At 31.5% G+C, this 15671-nt stretch overlaps 1 long non-coding RNA gene across 1 annotated transcript in view; it reads left to right on the top strand.

The window, feature by feature from the left end:
* The first annotated feature begins 2431 nt into the window (after positions 1 to 2431).
* The window catches only part of LOC145248656 (uncharacterized), a 182560-nt gene continuing 169320 nt past the window's right edge, over positions 2432 to 15671 (top strand). The window contains exon 1 of the long non-coding RNA XR_013863383.1: positions 2432 to 2580. This is a non-coding gene — a long non-coding RNA (uncharacterized LOC145248656). The remainder of the gene's footprint in view (positions 2581 to 15671) is intronic.

Raw genomic sequence — 15671 nt, forward strand, 5'->3', positions numbered from 1 at the left:
CACAAATCTCAGTACGCTTTATATCAAATTTCGAGTCTGTAGACTTAAAATTGATAGAGTTATTGCATATTGAAATGTACACACACACACACACACTTTTATAGATATAAAAATAATAGATAGATAGATTTGTTTAATAAAAATATATACGCATACATAAATATATATGGAAACAATTTTGTGTTTACTATAAACTATTTTCGCAAATATTATGCAAGTATAAATCATGTAGAATATCTGCATGAATATAATTTCAGGTAATAGTTAACTAAAGATGATTATCTCATTAAAAAACTGAAGCAACTAATAGGGAATTAATTAAAATATATGTTCAAAAGAATATGCAAATTAGCTAGATCGTTTGCTAGTGAATGCAATTCCACAACCCAGATATAATAAAATTGTATTTTCTTTTTAAATAAATAGAAAAGAGTGAGGTTAATATGAATATCGATGCACATAAAAGAAAACCAGATTTATAGAAGTATAGATGGATTGGCATGGGTGCCCGGCGTTGCCCGGATGTTTTCAGGTGTATGCTTAGCAAAAAAACAAAAAAAAATAAGAAAACGGTATTTTTTTAATTTGACCCCTATTATGATCACCTAATATTTATTGTTTTAGGCTCAAATCAAGTTATTAAGTTAGCTCCATGTCCAAGGAACCAATATCTAAAATTTCAAGTGTGTACACCTAAAATTGTCGAACAAGTAAGGTAGCGTTCTAAAAGGTCAAATCGTTGAACTTTGACCCCATAAAAGCCAAATTTCACATCGATTTCCCCAAATCTCAGTATCTTGTATATCAAATTTCGAGTCTGTAGACTAAAAATTGACAGAGTTATTGCGTAGGGAAATGTACACACACACACACATACACGCACACGTTCACTTTTATAGATATATAGATAGTATATAGGATATCATATATATATATATATATATAGTATATAGGATATCTTATTTATTTATATAAATATAGTATATATAGGATATCATATATATTTATATACATATATAGTATATAGGATATCACATTTATATATCGTATATAGGATATCATATATATTTATATGTGTAGTATATAGGATATCATATATAATTATATGTAAATATATATATATATATATATATATATATATATATATATATATATATATATAGTATATAGGATTTCATATGTTTATTTATATATAGTATATAGGATATATATATATTTATATATATAGTATATACGATATATATATATTTATATATATAGTATATAGGATATAATATATATTTATATATATATATATATATATATATATATATATATTATAGGATATAATGTATATTAATATATATAGCTGTAGGTTATCATATACATTTATATATATATATATATATATATAGTATGTAGGATATCATGTATATTTATATATATATATATAGGATATCATATATATTTATATATATATATGCATATAGTATACAGAATATAATATATATTTATACATATATATATATAGTATATAGGAAATAATATATATTTATATATATAGTATATAGGAAATAATATATATTTATATATATAGTATATAGGATATCATATATATATATATATATATATATATATATATTCTATATAAGATATCATATATATTTATATATATATATATATATATATATAGTACATAGGATATCATATATATGTGTATATATAATATATAGGATATCATATATATATATATATATATATATATATATATATATATATATATATATATATATATATATTGCATATAAGATACCATATATATTTATATAAATAGTATTTAGTATATTATATATTTTTATATATAGTATAAAGGATGTTATATATATTTATATATAATATAATGATATCATATATATGTATATATATAGTATTAAGATATCATATATATTTGTTTAAATAGTATATAGGATATCATATATATATTTATATTCATATAGCATATAGGATAATAAAGTTATACTAATGTGCTAGACATTCTATTTGAATACACTCAGTCGACTTCGCCCACTGACAGTAAAAAACTAATCGTTTGGTGGTTAACCGCGAAATTATTCATTTCTAAAGATTTTTACAGCTGATAAATTTTAGTTTCGAAATAAATAATTTTTAAGGAGTGACATTATTTTTTATTTCAAACCATTTCACCAACGTGTGAAGCATTCGTGAAATATTAGGTTTATTTTAAATTATTTTTTCTTCACTTTTCGTGTTTATTTTATTTCGAAAGAATTCAAAGCATTTCACCGTAGATCCATAAAATTTTGTTTTCAAATTTTAAAGAGTTCATTCTGAGCAACAAAAATGTGTTGGGGCGACATGTTTATTTATTGCTTGATGCAAATGGCAGAGACATTATGGCATGGAAGGAACACGAGTGGAGGTTGTTTTAATAACGACATTAAAATTGAACCACATATGAATATCAATATTCATGCGAAAACTATTTCCGCCATTTTGCCGTGTCGCATTAAAACACTGATAAATAAATTTTAATGGTAGCTGAACATTTGCGGAGAGTGGATGTCACCGTACAAAATCTGAGTGAGTCAACGTTTTTTTTTCCTTAAACTTCATCGGTGAGACATTACTTTACAAAGCTACTTCAACTCTATAATTTTTTTAGGCATTTTCCGTTTTGTTTTTATTTAAACTTTATTATAAATCCATTAAAAACAAACTAAGAGCTTCTTTCTTGGGATTACCATTCGATTTCCTTATGAGATACATAGATATCCGTGTGTCATACTGAAAATTACGTTTAATTACAATTCAAACTCAAATTCAATGGGTAGGTAAAACCCGTCTGTGGTTAATTGAAACTACGCATTAAGTAGTTCAAACTAAGTAATTAAAATTTAGTAGGTAATTCAAACTCTCAATAAGTAAGTCAAACGCTCTCCTAAGTAAGTCAAACTCTCAAGTAAGTAATTCAAACTTTGCAATAAGTAGTTTAAACTCTCTAGTAGGTAATCCAATCTTTCTATTACGTACAATACTCGATTAGATTATATAAACTAAACCGTACGTAATTCGAACTCTTCGGTAGATAATTCAAACTTTGGAGAAGGTAGTTCAAACTCTCCAGCAGGTTAGTGAAACTCTATAATAGTTAAGGCAACACTCTATTAGGTAATTTCAACTATCTAATAGGTAAGGCAAAAAACTTTATTGGGTAAGGCAAACTCTCTAATAGGCGAGACAAAACTCTATTAGTTACTTAAAATTCTCTGGTAAGTAAGGCAAAACTCTACTAGGCAAGGCAAAATTCTATTATGTTATTCAAACTCTCTAATAGGTAAGGCAAACAATTCTATAAGATAATGCAAACTCTTCTGTAGGTAATTCAAATTTTTGGTAGTTCCAAATCTGTAACAGATAAATGGAACTCTCCAGTACGTAATTCCATCTGCTCAGCAGATAGTTTAGATATTATGTAATTCCAACTATCCTCTAGCTGCTCTTTACTTGTCTCTCTATAGCAACAAACAAGACATCAGGGTGGGAAAGTGGGATTGAGAAGTCAGAACCCCCGTTGAGGGGCAGTTTGACTTGCAAAAATGCCTGCGCAGCCCCGTCGCCATTCTCCGTTGAGTGCGCCTCAGGCGGTTAGCAATGAACTAACCCCTTTTCAAAGAGAAACGGCAAAGCCTGACAGGGTGAACCTTCTAGAACTTTACTGATAAAATCCCTCGCCGCAAACTCAACAGGAACCGAATCAATATAGGAATGGTCTAATTTTTCTTGACTTTGGGAGCCGAGGATAAGTAATTCCACCCCTCTCATAAGTAATTCCAACATTTATTATAGTATTTACATTCTCCAGTGGGTATTTCAAACGTTCCAGTGGGTAATTGAAATTATTTAACACGAAGTTCAAGCTCTCCTGTAATTCAAACGCTGCCATAACTAATTCAAATTCTCTAATTACTAATTCAAAGTATTTATTAAGTACTTCCTTTAATTCCCTTTATTATATGTTTTTAACACCATTTACTCTTATTCTCTTCATTTATTTTACATCCATTCATGTCTATGGAAACGATAGAGAGATAGACATACAGATAGAAAGAAAAGAGAGAGAAAATAGGAAATAAGAAAAGTCCAAGAAAATCAAGTTTCCAAATCTCGGAGGAATGAAATAAGCGTAAAATTCAAGAGAAAAATATGGCACTTCGTGACAGTTTGAAACGCCGGGGGATTCGGTCGGTCCGCAATAGTTGTTACTCCTAACCAGACGTCTTAGGTCCGTGGGGTTTTGCTCGGTTCATCTCGATGCAGTCCGACTTTTCCAAACAATTGGCCACCTGATGGACACAAAGTGGACATCCAAACATCATTTGATTGACACTTTTTCTTATAAAATACTTCGAGCTGGAAATAAAAAAGAGAAAGAAACAGCGTGCCTTTTATAGCAACGCCTCGGCTAAAAACGCGAGATGCGCGCAAGAATTCAGTTGGTAGGCAGCACGTTTGCGATTGCCTATAATGCAACAGAATCTAGTTTGTTCTTTGTGTATTACACTTCAAATGTCCAGAAAAAAAATCGTGGAATCCGGTTGATTTGAACGCAACTTCAGTATTTGACGTTAGAAGCACGAGTTACGCTTGGCTTCTAGGCGAAAACCAGTGAACGCAAATATATTTGGATTCCAGCCAATAATTATTCAGCTGAGAAAGCAGACAAAATATTCGTCTTTTTATCCGCTTGATTAGGCCATGTAAACTGGCAAACTGGGTCTGCATTACAGTATTATCATAGTTAAAATTATGCATCTTTTTGCCATACGGATAAGTGGACAGTACTCGATAAGCAACCGGAATTGACCTAGTTTGGGCCTATTTACCATAGTCTGGTACGTACAACTTAATTTATGACTGATGTCAGGCATCAAATGCAACGAAGAGGAAAAATAAATCGAAGAATCAAACTTTTCTTACTATGCTCTTCTATATATTTGCTATTTATACGACTAAAAATAGCACGACAGCAAATAACGCTTGTCAGCAAGCATGTAATGTGTTTCATAAAAGCCAGATAATAATTTAACAGAAAAAGCGGCCCGGCTATAGAGTCTATCCCTTTTTATAGCCTATCACCATGATAGGATGTGTGAGAATGTGGTAGTTTCAGAGTCAAGAGAGTGAGAGTTATATCGGTGCTTCTTCGCTATTCTTGTGTGTATGCTGGGCCAGACCTTTCTAGACTTAGCATGCAAATTATGAGTATTGCTGTTTTCGCTGTTAGGGTAAAAACACGTAATATTGAAGTCTGACAAATAGTATTACTAACGAGGGGGACTATGAGAAAACCAAAAGATACTGTGGCATGATCTCCGTAAGCTTTATGCAGAAATTCGACTCACTTAACAACAACAGGTATGTGACGGTGGGTAAATAGTAAACGGCACGGACTGATAAACTGAATGTGCAGAGTTCGAATTCAGTTCGTTCCACAGTAACATTTCAGCTTGGAGATATCGGTAACCTTCATGCGGCAATTGCCGGAAGTACTTTATGTCTTTCTAGAAGAATTCTAACAAGAAAGATATTAGGAGAAACGAATATCAACCATAATCATCGAGAAAATAAATGAAAGAATGGATGATTCTTGCCACCGCCACCATCAACAAAAACAGCAGTAGAAATAGAAGAAATAACTGCAGTCGACATTATTGATAAAAAGTCCGATAGCCATTAGTCGCGGGCTCTCGTGTAATGAATGGATGCGGGAACGTAGGATTGACATGAAATTCTTAAAGATAAACTAAAGTGACCGAAAAATGGGCTGAAATGACTTACACAAATAAAAAGTAAATGACTTAGAATTACCTTAAGAATGACCTGAATGCTTAAAAAATAACTGGAATCCTTAAAAAAACAACTTGAATGATCTTCAGAATGACTTGAATGGCTTTGAGACTGACTGGTTGTAAAGTGGGTGATCATTTTACATTAAATTAATACAGAAAAGTGATCCCCCTATAGCCCCATAACTCGTGCTTCTCTTATTTTGTCTTTCGGTCTTTACATTCCATGAGCGATGTTTCTTACAAAGGAGAAGGAATTTTTGTTTTCTGGATCAGAATCTATCAACCTACAACTTACCAATGAATCAACCATCATTTCCATAAAAATTGTACGATTGGTGATTCTGACGTAAATGAATAAAATGAAGATTTCAGTTTAGAATTTCCAGGAATAGACATGAGAATACAACGATTAAAACATTGTGACTGTTATGCTAATCTGGCTCATTATTTTCACGTAATAATTTTTTGTATATAAATAAATAATTTGGGAGTCAATTTACCTGGCTTAATTTTTATTTATACAAGTATATATCATCGCTGATGCATTCATTTATTAATGGCATTTACCAAATTAATGTATCGGCGATGATACGTACGACTTTTAGGAGACGAGCTATTAAAAGATACATCTGCCTTACTTTAAAAAAATCCTGACTTTATTTTTGCTAATGAGAAGACTTTGTTTCAGAAAACTATATCATAAAATTATTGTCCAAGTCTCACTGTCTATCACAATAAAAACATCGTTTCCGAAACGATCGTACAATTTATTGATTTTGTTTGTTCTTCCTTATGAAACAGATTTTTAAATGTTAATTTTATTATAAATTATCGATCATCTTACTCAATATTAAAATAGCTCTAGGGTATATATATATATATATATATATATATATATATATATATATATATATATATATATATACGCCTATCGAGCTTATTATGAATCTACATTACAACGGGCACTGTTTTATTTTCTTTTATTTTTATTATATTAATGGATTTACTAATAGATTAAACTATACTCTGCTTTTAGACTCTTGTTCTAATCCATATATATATATATATATATATATATATATATATATATATATATATATATATATATATATATATATTGCTTTAGGATAAATAAGAAAAATAAATTAAAATAATTAAATAACAAACGAAACTAAACCAGCACGTAAAAAGGGGAAAATATATGGGAGCGATTGTTTTTAATAATAATTAATAAAAACAATCCCACTCTCGCTTAACCACTAGAACGGACCAACGTCATCTATCAGTTCAAATGCCGCTTGAGAGAATGTAACTCCTGTATCGACAATGCAACTAATGCTTATATCGGATATACAACAATATTATCACGCCGCCTCACCTGTCATAGTGTTGAATCTAGTGCCATCTTCCAACATTTACATAAAAAAACATCATTGCCCTTCCTCAAATTTCAGACAAATTCTAGTTAACAACACCAAAATACTACAGCATGCAAAGAAACTTAAAATCTTTGAAGCTATTTATATGAAAACACAAAAAACTAGTCTAAATCGGGTCACAGAATAGTACTAATACACTCAATTGCTGTATATATCTCCTATCCCGCACCCACCCGTTCCTACCACTGACCTTAGAAGAGGCATGCTCTTCTCACTTTCCCCTACCAGGCCAACCTGCTATCGCTGTCAGCAGTCCTAATGCACCTTGCTCGCACCATTTACTACTAATTAAATTAATCTTTCCATCATTTCTTACCGAGATTAACATACATTCCTGAATATGTGATGACAATTTCACGAAAAGTTAAAACAGGGGATACTTCGAGGAAAAAATCCATGGACCGTTCGATGTATATACAAAAAAGATAATACGAAAAATTGAAAAAATAAGAAATGTATCACTAAACAGAAGCTTTCTGTCATTTTTTAACAATGTCTGCCTTAATGAAAAAATGCTGCCTAAATACACGCATTATATATATATATATAGATGAGCTGTGAAACAGCGAAACAGTACTGTATGCGAATGACTATAATGCTCCTCATCTTGAGTTGAGCATATTGAGAAGTGATACACGAATTACCATTAGCATATAAGCGACGCTCTTTGTGTAAATAAATCGAGCGGGGGTATTTCGGACGATGTCAAAACATCGTTAAACTCACTACTCGCTCAGCGGCCGCGAATAGCGTAATGGTTAGGAGCCTTGACTGTCGTACAGACGGTCGGGTTTCAATCCTGGCGTGAGGTAGTTACCTGTCTAGCCGCACTGATGAGCTGTGAAACAGCGAAACAGTACTGTATGTGGATAACTATATATATATATATATATATATATATATATATATATATATATATATATGTGTGTGTATATATAAATAAAATAATTAGCGCAATTTTTTTCTTAAGGTGAGGTTATTGTGGCACGATGATTGATCAGCACATCGATATCTCGCTAGTTTTGAGTTGTTATGGCGTCGAGCCAGATGTAGCTGCATCTACGTGAATACCAGAAAGCGATAACCACTTGTAAGGTACGTTGTATCCATGGGCAATGAATGTCTACTGGACGTTTTATTCCACCATCAGAAAAGCCGACGCACATATAATGAACATTTAATCGAGGAAAGCAGCATGGTTATTTGCCAAAAACTTCCACGGTCTATTACAGATCTTAGAAACTAGAACGAGGCTAGAAATTGCCATCTCTCTTTTATTCTCTCCCCATACATACATACATACATACATACATACATATAAATATATACACACACGTATATATATACATATATACGCGTGTGTGCACCCTTCTCTCTTACACATTTTCCTTATACCTACTTTTTACTTGGGCATCACCAATTAAAAAGGCCCGAAGGCCATTCGAGGATAAGGGTTAATGAATGTAAGGTGGTAATGTAGTAATCGCTAATGGCATAAATTGGTGAGAATTTGATTATATATATGCAACAAAAATAAGAACTAGTTTGCATTGGGGATGAAGCCTACTATGATAAATTCACTAAGAAGCAGGGCTGCGGAACAGTGTTCCATAGGCGGGCAATTGTGGGAAAGAAGGTTTGTTCATGGAATCTGGCTTTAGATTTAGGCACAGCTAGAGAATGGGAGAAATCCTATATACTGGTTGCTGCCAGTCTCACTTTTATAATCTTGTGTATCGGTCACTGTATGATATCTAGTCACATTCTTTATACGGAGGCTAACAATGGTGAGGTTGACGTGGATTGAGGACCGGAATATGTCCTCTAAATACTATTGATCCGATAGCACCGTTTTTACTGTAAGTACCTGGTACTTGAAAAGAATCGAGAAAACAATGCCAATAACAGAATCGTACCGAACCATTCTCTCCTTATTTCTCTCTTTCTCTCACTCTTTCTCCCTCTGTCGTTTTCTCTCTGTATCTATCTCTCTATCGCTGTCCTATCTAGTTACATATCTCTCTCTCTTTCTCTCTCTCTCTCCATATATATATATATATATATATATATATATATATATATATATATATATGCACATGCATTATTGTGTACACATAGGTATATTAATATGTATATAAAAAAAAGAAGTAGAACGGCCACCTAAAACCACTAACCTAGCTCTAAAACAGAGCCTTTGTTTGATAAAAGGCATGCCCATTGGCTGGTAGGAAGGGGCGCGGTGGATACTAGAAAGCTGATTGGCCAACTAGTAACCCTCAACATGTATAAAAACAAGAAGCAAAGACAGAATTCGCGCATAAGCCTGACGAATCCTATAGTTGGATGAAACGCAGAATATTCAGTGTAGCTTAATCGCCATATATATTTTATGAATTACTAACTAGCTCTACCTACGTATTGAGCACTTTTGAAGTAAATACTTAAAGTTTACGCATAAATCTATACTTTCGTATAATGAATTTATGTGAATAAATGAAATAGTTATATATATATATATATATATATATATATATATATATATATATATATATACTTCAGAATAAAATTATCCAACAATCAGGCTGTATTGAAACCTGTGATTATAAGATTTGCAAGATATTACTGGCAGTAATATACTATAAGTATTATCCCACCTAAATAAGAATTGCTCGATATACAAGAAGAGCATATATATATATATATATATATATATATATATATATATATATATATATATATACTAGTATGTGGTGGCAGCATGTTTTCTCTTTTGCATGATTCATTGAACAGTAGAGAAATTCCTGTTTGTTTTTCTTGCGATCCGTTTTTTGTTCCGTTTGGCGAGCATAAACAAACCGTCAATCACGCGATCAATATGATAGAGGCAGGCACGATTAAGTTCTTTTAACGATTTTATACAAATTTAATCGACTTTTTTAATTAATTTACAAAACGCAATTTTAATTGCTCATTCGCTTGAAGACAGCTCATGGAAGTCGAAAACGTTCGCGACTACTCGAACAGAACGTTGGAACATTGGCTTTCTAAATGGAGAAAATGGGTCGCAACAGAAACAAAAAGAAATTACTCTGCTGTTTAATGAAACATATATATATATATATATATATATATATATATATATATATATATATATTAGATGTACCCGGTGTTACCCACGATTTAAAGTAACGATGAATCCCTTACAAAAAGTGAAGTAAAAGAACGGAAAGAAACTAATATATGTGCATGTTTTTTTCTAAACATTTCACTTCTTGTAAGTAAAAAGAATACCCGAGCTGACCAAAAAAACGCAATACAATGAGACAAGTACTTTAGCCATCAGGTCAGCTTGCCACATTCTTTAAAAAGCGTTTTTAAACCTCGATAAAAATTTGACAAGCACATAAAAATCATTCAATGATCCTCCAACCTACGTATTTCTCAATACTGACGACTTAGCAGTCCTCTTTTACGGATTTTATCTGATTAAAAGTTTTCCACGTCTCTGAACACACGATATACACAAATTTAAGACTGTAGTACAAAAAATCGTTGAACACACACACACACACACACACACACACACACACATATATATATATATATATATATATATATATATATATATATTTGTGTGTGTGTGTGTGTGTGTGTGTGAAAGAGAGAAAGGGAGAGAGAGGGAGAGTATAAGAAAGCTATAGCGATGCAGGAAGCCGGGTGTTGAAGAAGTGATGTAACGTATAAACAAAAAATAAAAACAGACAAACAAACAAACGAACGTCTTGTGTTCTTTTCTAATCTATTTTTTTAAAAAAAAGCATCACAAACACAAATCAGTAAATATAAATTTACAATTTGAAATAATCAGGATAGTAGAAGTCTTTGAAATTTCGAGAATATGATATCTTTGTCAGATAGTATGAAATCAAAAGAATGTTATTAAAAAAGAAAAATATCGTAAAAACAGAACAACACATGCGATTAGTTGAGCTGTAAAGCAGAAACTATTTGTAGATATTCATGAATGGTGTTCCCTTATTTATTTATTTATTATTATTATTATTATTATTATTATTATTATTATTATTATTATTATTATTATTATTATTGGCTCACATGGAGTTCACGCAAGTCAACAAATAATCTGACTAGAGACCTCTGGAATCTGAGTGACAACAAGTCTTCCCAGACATCCAGCTCTCTCCTCCTACTTCGATAGCAACAGCCTCTTACCATTGATTTCTCGCTGGCAGTGGCCATTGGTTTATACTGGAATTTGAGTGGCATTTAGCCTCACCAAGATCCCAGTTCTCTTCGCACTTGTCCAGCGGAGGTCTGGCCAGTGCTCCCTCCTCGGTATTTCCATCCTCTTTGACCCTTCTCGGCTCTTTGGTATCACTTTTCTATTGGAGGGAACGGTTGTGAAACAATGTAGGGGATGCATGATCGGGGGTGCAGAACATGTAGATTTGCAGCTTCGGTGTCCTTCAATCCTGTAACGCTTCTTTGTTAAATTGTCTTGTGTCATTCTCCGCATTCAAGGGTTTTCCTTAATATTTCAGTCGTTTTCATTATCGCTAGGCGTTGTATTTTTGCAGCTATTTCTCTGGTTCCAATTTCTATTATTATTATTATTATTATTATTATTATTATTATTATTATTATTATTAGCAGTAGTAGTAGTAGTAGTAGTAGTAGTAGTAGTAGTAGTTTCTTTGTTTATGTAGAGGATGAAAATTACTACAAGCCGACCCAATTGCTTGGATATCATTGGCACTGTGGGTGGCGTCCTTACCTTGGTGTTCCGACGTCTTATGTGAGATATCAGAACGCTGCATATGAGTCACTGGATCCCTTTTTGCTTCGATGACTCTTTATTCCTTTTTGGGAGTTTATCTTTCGTCCACAGACGCATGTGAATTCCGTATGTTCTTTATTCATAATATGTTTGTATGTCTGAGGCGTAATCCGATCGTTTCTTTTTTTATCCATCATCCTCCGTCCCTTTCGGTTGATCTTGAAGGCATTTTTCTTTATATGTGTCTGTAGCGTATGTTATAAGAACTTGCTTGCGCGATGAAATCATTTGGGTTTTCCCAACGTCCGCTGTCTCTGCAGGTGTTGCTGGTCTATTCCCAGTCGCAATCCAATCTATTCCTAAATGTCAACGGACGAGCCCTGTCTCTAGAGGATAAAAATTACTACCAGAACAGAGGCAGACACTCGCTATGCAGCAAACAAACAACAGAAGATGTGTTAGGAAAAGAAATAGCTTACCTTATAGGCTTCTATATAATGATGTTAATCAACTTTTTTCACTTGTGAACTAATCAATTGCGAATAAAGTTAATGTCGATTGTTAAGAGAGAAAATGCGCCTTCATAGGGTCTTTCTCATCTTATCATGTTGTGATTTAATTTTGACTTTATTGCAGCGAATGAAAAAATCCGGTAGGATCTTATTCTATATATATATATATATATATATATATATATATATATATATATATATATATATATTGTATGAGATAACAGTTGTCGAAGTTTCACAGATCAATGTTTTTCATGTATTAATCTATAGTGTTTCCAAGATAGCCATTGCCATATTGTTTTTTTTCGACTCACAAGTAAGCGATATTATGTATTTGCTGCATATTTAGTCACTTACTCATCAAATGTTAACCTTACAAAATAGAAAAAAGAACATTAGTTTAGTCACCATACACGGTTTATATCACTGACAAAAGTTTAAATTTGTCGAGTTAGACTTTTCTTTAACTTTTTATATATTTGTAAAATATAAAAACACCTTTTTATTATAAAAAAAATTGAACCATTACGATTGCTTTCTGCCAACTGATGAATGTTTAAAGTCAATGATCACCCCCTCTCTTTCTATCTCTCTCGCTCTCTCTCTCTCTCTGCATATATATATATATATATATATATATATATATATATATATATATATATATATATAGGAAAACAGTAAGAATTGGTAAATTTATAAAAGATATTGGTAAATATAGAATGGTCCATAATTCAATACGGATATACAAACATTTAGTTAGGGGATAGGGGGGACTCTTTATACCAAGGCATTTCAAAGCTTTATGCCTCTCATCAGAAGAGTAGAGAAGAAGCTAGGTAATATAATGCGAATGCGACGTCTAGCGTGAAGTTAATCAGGAACGAAATGAATCAATATATATATATATATATATATAATTTAAAGGAGATTAGAATAATAGTCTAAAGAGCTAAGTGTATTTTAATGTAATAGTGAAATTACTAGTTTAATTAAAATACAGGAAATGCTCGTTGTAATTTAGATATATAATAAGCTCGATAGTTAAATGTCCTAGAGCTAATTCAATATTAAGTAATGTGATCTATAATTTAAAAGTTTTAACAAATTTTTAAATTTAAAAATCAAAATTTAATTAAATTATAAATCAGTTTCATAAGAAGGAACAACAACAAAGTCAATTATCTGTACGATCGTTTCGGAAATCCGTGCTTTTTATTTGTGGTATACATGAAGTCACGTAGAACAATTATACATAGTTTTTTTGGTAAGCACGGTCTCCTCATCAGCAAATTTAGGAGGATTTCTATTGAATTGAAAAGACACCAAAAATAAACCTAGCATTAACAGTAAGGCAGATGAATCTGAAAAATTGAAGTAAAAGGTTTGGATTTAAAATTTATAAGTAAATTAATAAAAAAATTGGTATAGGTTAGAGATAGAAATGAGTAGAAAAAATATATATATTTTGAATTTACATAATAAATTTGATTTAAAAATATATAGATATATAATTACCTTTTGGTTTTTCTTTTTTTGAAATCAGGAACTGTATTTAAAGTAGTCATTTAGATGTTTGCTATAGCTTTTTATTTTATTGAATGATGAATTTTAAAAAGGGCGACGCTCGTGCAGTAAATTGTTTCCGTTAGCTTATTTTGATTTAGAGACGCTACAGTTAATATCTATAGAGAGAGAGTATTTTTTTTTGCAAGTTTTTAAGGGGAGATAATTGTCAATTCTTATGAAACTGATTTATAATTTAATTAAATTTTGATTTTTAAATTTAAAAATTTGTTTAAACTTTTAAATTATAGATCACATTACTTAATATATATATATATATATATATATAACTTATGATACAAGCATTTACGTAGGCTTCACAAAATCGAAATGAACCGCAATTTTATGATCGTTTCTGAGACAGCATGTTTTTTATTGATATCAGATCTCTTCAGAAACACATAGAATTGACAATGAGTTTAAATTTCAAATATTAAACCATTAAAAAGGCATAAAATGCAATTTGATACTATTAGTTTTTTTAATTTAATTTTCGAAGATATAGTCTATCATAAAATTTCAAATAAAGATGAAGCGATATACTTTTTTCATTTATTTTTTTTGTGCGGTGTGTGTGTGTCTTATATTAGCGATTAAAGTATGAACGTCACAATAGCCAATAACCTTGCATGAGGCGGCGCCATGTGAATTAGAAATAAGGTTCTTGTTTGAGAATGCATTCACTTGGCGTTACCGCGTTCTGTGTTTTGGGACTAGTGACACTTCATCCGCTGTTTACTTCAACACTATACAAATTGAAACATCAATCATAAAATATTCGAAAAAAAAACGATATTTTAATGTATTCTTATGTTAAATTATGATGAAGCAACATCTCTTTAAAAATTAAATCTAAGAAAATAATAAAAACTTGGCGTTCTTAGATTTATTTTTAATAATTCACATGTGTAATATAAGCATTGTTTTCAAAGCAAGACAGCTATTTCTCATATATATATATATATATATATATATATATATATATATATATAGAGAGAGAGAGAGAGAGAGAGAGAGAGAGAGGGAGGATGGGCAAGAGGGATAAAGAAAGACAGAGAGAGAAGAAACAGGAAGTTGGAGAGAGATGTATAGTAATTTTGAATATGAGGATTGTTCAAAGATTAAGGCTTCCAATTGACGTTTCATAATTTTTTAGATGAGGATAGGGTATTCGTAGTATTTGAATTCAGAGGACTACGGTTCTCATCTTGAGTATGATTTTCAGAACGTTTCAGTCGATATAACCTCCGACCTTCTTCAGGTGTATCTTATCGAACTCGGGAATGTCTCTGTCGAACTCGGGAATTATGACTGAATTTAGAGCGGAATCCTTTATTTCATTCATTGGAGTACCGTGTTCCTGTTCCATCATCCATGACTGGATAGAGGTCCTAAGTATTTCGCAATTGTATTGTTCGGTCGTCTACACTGTGGATTGAACTGTCAACCTTCAGGAGAGTATCACTTTTTTTTACAATTGATTTGAACGTTGAACAATAAATGGCATAAT

The sequence above is a fragment of the Euprymna scolopes genome, chromosome 27 (genome assembly GCF_053919585.1).
Source record: "Euprymna scolopes isolate OS-2025 chromosome 27, ASM5391958v1, whole genome shotgun sequence".
Taxonomy (NCBI): Eukaryota; Metazoa; Mollusca; class Cephalopoda; order Sepiida; family Sepiolidae; genus Euprymna; species Euprymna scolopes.